Raw genomic sequence first — 7,734 nt, forward strand, 5'->3', positions numbered from 1 at the left:
AATTGAAAACATGTTCTTACATTTTCAAATTAAATCAGATATTTACATTTTCCAACCATGTTTCTCTTCTCAGAATGGTGTTAACGTAGAGTTGGCGGTGCCTTAAAGAGCAGAAGTGATGAGGGGATGCATGGGTTTAAAGGGTCGAGTTGTAGTTGGCCTGCTGGACAAGGAGAGTGAGTCACAGTTCACATACTTGGTGTGTGGCCTTATTGCAGCTCACACTCTGAAGATGATGAGGTACTCCTGCTTGCACTTCAGAAGAGAAGAGTGGAAGAAAAGCTCAATCACAGGCACAGGCTTGTTTTATCTCTGCTGCAAGATTTTTTTTTTTATCCGCCATTGAAATCTGCCGACTTCTGTCGTAACTTCTGAATTTGGACCAGTGGCCTACATCCATGTCCACTGTGATCAGAGAGAGGTTAAGTGTATATTGTTGTACATTAACAGTTTTTAATGCTAACAGACATGTGCTCTTCATGGTATGTTTTTCTTTCCATGTTTTGTAAGTGGGTACCATGTTCCTTGAACTGTGCCTGAAGCTAAAAGAGATGATGGGACATGTCTGTGTGGAAGGATAGATGCTGATGCAATTATATATGAAGGGTGTCTAATCTAGCCTGATACTGGTGACGGGATTAACACAGGCTTCGTCCTGCTCTTTTTTTTTTTTCTTTTTTTAGAAAGGGTGGGGGGGCTGCAGGAGAAGAAGAATGAAGCATGAAACCCAAACAGCATTAATTTCTAAGAAGATTGATTCAGATAAATCAAGAACTCATACCTTCTGTTGTGATTGCTCCAGGTTTTTATTTTATGTTAGGCCTCTTGTTGAAATTTGGCATCACGTTAGGTCGTCTTCAAACTTTTTCATTCATTCATCATGCAACTACTTGTTCACTGTACTTCTCAGCAGCTAACCATAAATGTGTCAGGGAGAAGGGGTGTGCCTTCCTCAGTTTGGCTCCTGTGATTTTCCAGGAAATACTGTTATTGAGACATTATATACCATAACAAAACTGTGCTGGATGGCAACCCAAAATGTTTTGTGATTTGCTTCATTTTGCCATGCTTACTTCATAAAAACGTGAGCATAACTTTGGTGAGCGTTTGAATAATCAGAATAATACATTATATTTATAACGCACTTACATTTAGAGCAAATCTCAAAGTGGTCATTTAAAAGACAGGTCATTTAAACAGCAAAGGTAAAAACGAGGTATGGGCAATGATTTTCGAATATTCTAAAATTTGTTCAAAAGCATTTTTAGGGGACGACGATTATTTGAATAAATGCCAATGATTATCGAATAGTATTTTGGCTTGAAATGCCCATCCCTAGTAAAAACAGGGTAAAAAAAAAAAAAGACAATAAGAACTAATATAAATAATTAAAATTCTAAACAAGTCTGGGGATCTGGGAAATAATGGAACCTTTTGAAGGGTTAAAACACGAAAAGCTGCAGGTTGATATTAGATAGGCAACACTTTTTTTTGCCAACAGGTATTTGGTGGGGGTGGCACAAAATATTGATAAGACAATACATATCATCCCTGTGTGATACAACTTTTGATAGCCAAGAACTGAATATGGATATGTCCATTGAAAATTTCAGGGCTTTAAACCTAGCCTTGTTGTATCTATAGACTGTATTAATGGACGTAGTATCTGGAACGTCACCCATCTGTTTATGAAGCACTGTTTTGAGGCCAATCTGGATATCTATCCATATCCTGACATGTCTGACTTTCCTGCTTCCAAACTTTTCATTATACATTTAGAATGAGACCAATGTAAAGAAACTGCTGATCAAGCTCCGAGTATGTCCTGCTGGCAAGGAGTGTGAGAAGAGACTTTAGATGCGTATAACAGGTGCAAGTTGTGGATAATAAAACATAAGAGACTTCACTGTTAGTATGTAAAAAAAAAAAAAAAGCTGAAGTTTGGAATTGATGGATACTAGCAGCTGTTAAAAAGGTTGAGGCAGATGTCTAACGTGAGTCTAGTCCTGCTCGAGCTTTCTGCCTGTTAAAGAAAGTTTTTCCTTGCTGCTGTAACTTGCTAAATGCTGCAAAGCGCTCTGCTCATGGTGGATTAGGATGAGATCAGACTGAGTCCTGTCTGTAAAATGGAACTGGATCTTACCCTGTCTTGATGTTGGGTCTTTAATATAACATAGAGTATGGTCTAGACCTGCTCTGTTTGTAAAAGCATCTTGAGATAATGTTTGTTGTGATTTTGCGCGATATAAATAAAGTTTGATTGAAAAGGACTGAAGTGAGGGGTGCTGTGGGCCTAACAGTCAAAGCGCCCCACATACCGATGCTATAGTCCTCACCGCAGAGGTTGCTGGTTCGACTCCCGGCTACGATCATTTGCTGCATAGCTTCCCCCTCTCTCTACTCCCCATGTTTCTTGTCTCTCTTCAGCTGTCCTATCCATGAAGGAAAAAATACCCCAAAATATAACTTAAAAAAAGAAAGAAAGAAAAAAAAAAAGACAAATGTGTTTTTGCTCAAATTCCAAAACCATATTCCCTTTGTGTTTGTCAGTTCACTGTAAATCTTGCATGGTAAGGCGAGACCTCATTACATCAGAACGAAGCAAAACAAAGCTGAAGATAAACAATCAGCCGCCCAGAATGCATCTGTATACTTATCATGACTAGTCTCTTCTATAATGGACACCTTCCACCACCTTTGCCCTGATAGTTGAGGGAAAGGTGTCAATGAGGGATGGAGGCATGCAGAAGCCTGGTTCCACCCTGGTTCTACTCAGATGGACCATACCGCATCTGTAACCTGTAATAATCTGAGTCTGCCAGACTTTTCCTCTGCCACCTGGGGAACAGATTGTTCAGCTCTGATGTACATACCAGAGGAGACGGAAAATGACGTACCGGAGAAAACTCCTCAGCCTAAACGCCATCGTATGGAGCGTCATATCAAATAAAAACAATTTACTCACAAATATGATAAAAATGTTCGAATGGAGCCAAGAAGGAGAGTCAGATCTGGGTTGGCCGAGAACTGGCAGCCAGGCACACTTTCCACAGGAGAATGTCCCTCATGATGAAGATTCTGAAAGAAAGCTGCAATATTTGGCCGGTCGATGACTATTGTTAAGCCACGTATGGTTGACTGTACGAATTTATTATTTGTTTTTTTCATTTCTAACTGGATAAATATGCTGAAAGGAAGAGTTGATTAATTGTTAGCTGACGGGTGTTTACTTGTAGAAGAACTTTAGATTTCCCTGGGGTTGATTCCCCTTAAGGGTTCTCTTGTTTCAGTGATGCTTTTCTACTTTTCATTTGATCCCTGAAAATGAATTATAGTGTTAACTGTTCGTTGGACCAAAAACTGTTTGAATGTTTCAAGTCTGTTACAGGGAACCTGTGGTGGACAGTTTCCTTTGTCGGACAATTTTCTTTTGTATTTTTCTGCAGCAATTTGGCAGACAGTCTCCTGAAGGTTTCATCTCAGGATTTAGGTTGAGATTATTATATTAAAAAACTCTTTAAGCTGCCGTTTTAAGCTCATTAAAAGTTGCCAAGACAAATAATGCAAACAAATGCACATTAGGCCAAGCCTGGACGATAATTCAATAACGATAATTATCGCGATATAATTTTGTGTGGTAAAGGAAGCGCACGGAGACAACTTCTGCTGTGCAAACACGTAGTACAACTGAACACTGAATAACCGTGATGCATTCACTTCACCTGTAACTCTTGGTAAACTTAAAAGGAAGAGTGCACAACTCAAAACAATACTCTACTAAACTGATATACAGTATACAGTTGGATATATATTTTTTGTTAATCTAAATCAAATTATGCAAATAACTTCAACCTGAGAAAAAAAAATCTACAAACTAAAAACTTCATAAAAATGTCATCTTACACAAAAAGACCTGCTTCCTGTTAGCACTGTCAGAAATTATGAATTCTAGAAGCGTATAAGAGAACTGACTCTAGAAACAAGCTAACAAACTTTCTAGTTTCTTCAAATTTGACCCAGGAGCAAAAATCTGACTTTAAATTTAAATGATATAAAGATTTGATATTCATCCTGATAATTATCGATATCGGCTGATATGAAACATTTATTGTGGTAACATCATTTTCAATATTGCCAAGCTCTACAACAGGCATACAACACTCTGTGTGAAGTCAGACAATGCACCGCAGGAGGCTGTATACAGTGTTTTTAAAGGAATCCCATTGAGTGATAATAACATCGTCAGCCTTATTTAGAGGATCAATAAAACCCACTGGACGGAGTTAACCGCTCAGTTTGCAAACTATTGAAGTTTCAGGGAGAAATGTCAGCTGAGGACGAGCACCTTCAAACATCCTTTAACTATCACCTTAGCCTGAGCGCTTCAGACATACTGCACTTAATTGCTATATGTTCCAAAATTCAACATATCATAGTGAAAACACACAGAATCATGCATGTAGGCACATGTGACTCAGGGGGAAGCCCTGGTGCATAAATCAAACGTGTAGTAAAGTGTACAGCTGATAGAAAAAATCTGATTTCCAAAATTCCCATGCTTAGCATACTTGACATAATGTTCTGGATATCATGTTTCTCATCTGGCCCCACACAAAAGTTTGGCTTTTAGAGGTTTTTTATTGAATTTATTTGTGTTGACTGTGTTTAGAAATCGAGGCCTTATGGAAGACACACAGTCGAACAGTTTATAAGTTTGAGTCTCTGTAGTGAAGCTTTGTTGGACACATTTTTATTTTTCCTTCATTTAAATGCAAACAAAAACAAATTATTGAACATCAGAAAATACACAAGGAAGAGTCATGTAGGGTTCACTCTCTTTCAGCTGCCAGTAGTGCAAGTTTAACCGCAACTGCCAAACTGTGTGCTCAAGTTCCCTCTGAAGGCAGCATCAACCTCTCAGATCGGGGACCGCTGCTTCAAAGATGACTCAAAACACTGGATGACAAAGTCTGTGGCTCATTGCAGAGAGAAAACTTTCCTTGATTTAAATCTTCTGTGGATGTGGATGAATATTCAGACACTTTTGGCCTCTCAAAGAAGCAGTTATATGCAGGAGGACTGAAGCTGAATGTATTTCCTCCCTTCCTTTGACAAAAGAACTTTTATTAAAGCATCCTGAGCAACATCCTACCTTTAGCCCACCCCCCACTGTTTTCATCACTCTCTTTGTCATCGTAAACCGGCCTCTTTTGTCTGAGTGCAGAGAAGCCTTCCTATTGATGGTGCAGTATTTTTCATGTCAGGTGATAACAGCCATATGGTTTAGTTTATCAATGAGTGTTATGTTCCAACGTTTACTATGTGGCTTAGACCGCTCACTGTCTGCAAACTCTCAAAATCCTTTAAAGAAATATAACAACACTCATGTTTCCTGGCTGGGATGTGTGTGCTTTTCTTTAAACAGATCAGTGTTCAAACTGAAGAGAGGGAATTCATCTGTTGGGATAAGTGTACAAAATAAAAAATAAAAGTCTGAGTTCCTGTTCCAAAATGACACATATAAAGCACCTTTTTATCAAACGAGCACAGCCAGTCTTCTCGACTGTAATCACCTACTATTATGTCAAGAATGCAATAATTTGTTTTAACTCTGTGGCACACATAATTTGAGAGAACTACCCTGCAGCGAGTTTCTTGTTGCCAACTCGACATGCCGTACAAATACAAAAAAACCTCTGCAGGAATGCTTTGAGAATATAAGCTAGCCCAGGGAAACGAGTGCAGGTCTGATGGGTGCTATTGTAACCTGATGAGCCCTGAGGCCAAGCTTCAACAGTTTCTGAGGGGATGGAGGAGATGATCACCTCACCGCTGTGGCTGATCTTACACGCAAAACCCATAATTATCCGAAGTAAAACCATGCAAGATGTAATAAAACCAGCAGAAACCGAAAGTGTTAAAAATGTGAAAGTACTGAATTTGAAAGTTAACGTCTACAACAGTTTGGTTCTTGACAACTTATGTGTTTTTATCTGCAAGTCTAAAACCTATACATTTCCTCTTACACATTAGTTTTCTTTTTGCAATGTAAACCACGTCCCTCTGTGTTTTTTCCTTTGCATTTTAAACACTCACTCAGTTTAGTGTAACTCAGAGTCATGCAGTGTTTAAGAGTTAAAACAGTCCTCTACCTCTGCACAAGCCCTCTCTTTTCTCCACTGACGTAAGTCTCCCGAGAATCAGTGATAAATATTCCACTCTGCGTCCAAATCCACAAGATGCCAGGGAGGAGGAAAACAAATTCTTTGTAAATTATCCCCAAACAGTCCTTTCTGAGTCTTGCACTTGTTTGAAAACTGTACAGAAAATAAGTGAGGAGCGTCCCAGTGGCTGCAGACGGTGCAGAGAGGGGAGTGCTGCAGGTCCTAGTGCCTGTCCGCCTCAACAAGTCTAAAACAAGAGCTGATAACTCCCGAGGTTACACCTTAAAGTACAGTTCATGTTTATAACAGCTTCAGTTATGTTGCATTTCCTTTAATCGTTATATTAGAAAAGATAGTTGTTCAAACAAGAGTTAGAGAAAATAAATACTGTTCTATAAAAATGCTCAACCAGCCTCTGCCACATTTTTCTTTGTGTTTTAAAAGATTCCATTACAGTACATTATGCAATATTTAACTATGCCATAATCTATCCATTCATTCTATTATTAGATTAATTTATATAATAAACTAACTTTGTGTATGTTCACAAATGACTGTCAAAGCCCTGTTTTCTTTATACACACAGTGGCTTAGCTGTATCTTATCTTTTGACAATGTTTATTAACAGCACGTGTTGTAAAGATATAACGATATTTTGGTAAATAACACAAACTGTGATTTGAAATTGGTAAATGAAATTGTCCCCTTATTAATTATTTTATAAACTTTGTTTATTAGAACTTTTTTGACAGTTGTGTTGAACACTTGTAATTAGCAGTGTCATATAAAAATAATAAGACAATAAATCCTTAAATAATAACAAGGAAATAAAATAAATTAATAAACTAAAAATAAAATGAATTAAAAAAAATCTTAATGATAATAATTATCATTATATCATTATTTATTGTATTATTAGGAACAAATGTAATACCTTTTGTAATCCTTTTAGTTTATGTATTTATCCAATTTTTGGTTTGAATTAAACGTATGTGAGCCTAAGTCGTTATTGCTAATTAGCATGATATTAGCATTCTAACTCTTAACCAAGTTAGTAAACATTGTTGAAATTGTACCAACACAATAAAAATTTGCTGAAATTGGCATTCAACCAAAAGCACAACAGAGCACAAAGCTCTGCGAGTACGGCTGTAGACTCTTGACTCTTCTTTGTCCTGTATATCCCCTACTCATTTAAATAGTGTTCTTTTTACCTCACAGTCTTCTGGATATTACAATGCTAGCAATTGTGTCATAGTTATGCTCACAAATTATGTCATGCGCACCTTGAACACTGTTTAGAGCAAGCAGCAACCTCCAACTGCGAGAATTGAAGCCAATGCGGAAGTTGTAAAAACTGCAGTTTCTCGAGTGTCCACTTGAGGCTGGCTCCTGAAGTACCGGAAACCACATACACACCAATTAAAAAAAGCTGACCTGTAGAGATAAAATAAACATGTTTACTGCCTGGTACAAAAAACAAGTGTAGTCTGGATAGCTCATTTCTCAATTGGCACACACTGTACGGGGGGTGAATTTTTTCATAACGCTACAATTTCGAAGATATTAA

The sequence above is a fragment of the Notolabrus celidotus genome, chromosome 1, assembly GCF_009762535.1.
Source record: "Notolabrus celidotus isolate fNotCel1 chromosome 1, fNotCel1.pri, whole genome shotgun sequence".
In the NCBI taxonomy this organism is placed as follows: Eukaryota; Metazoa; Chordata; class Actinopteri; order Labriformes; family Labridae; genus Notolabrus; species Notolabrus celidotus.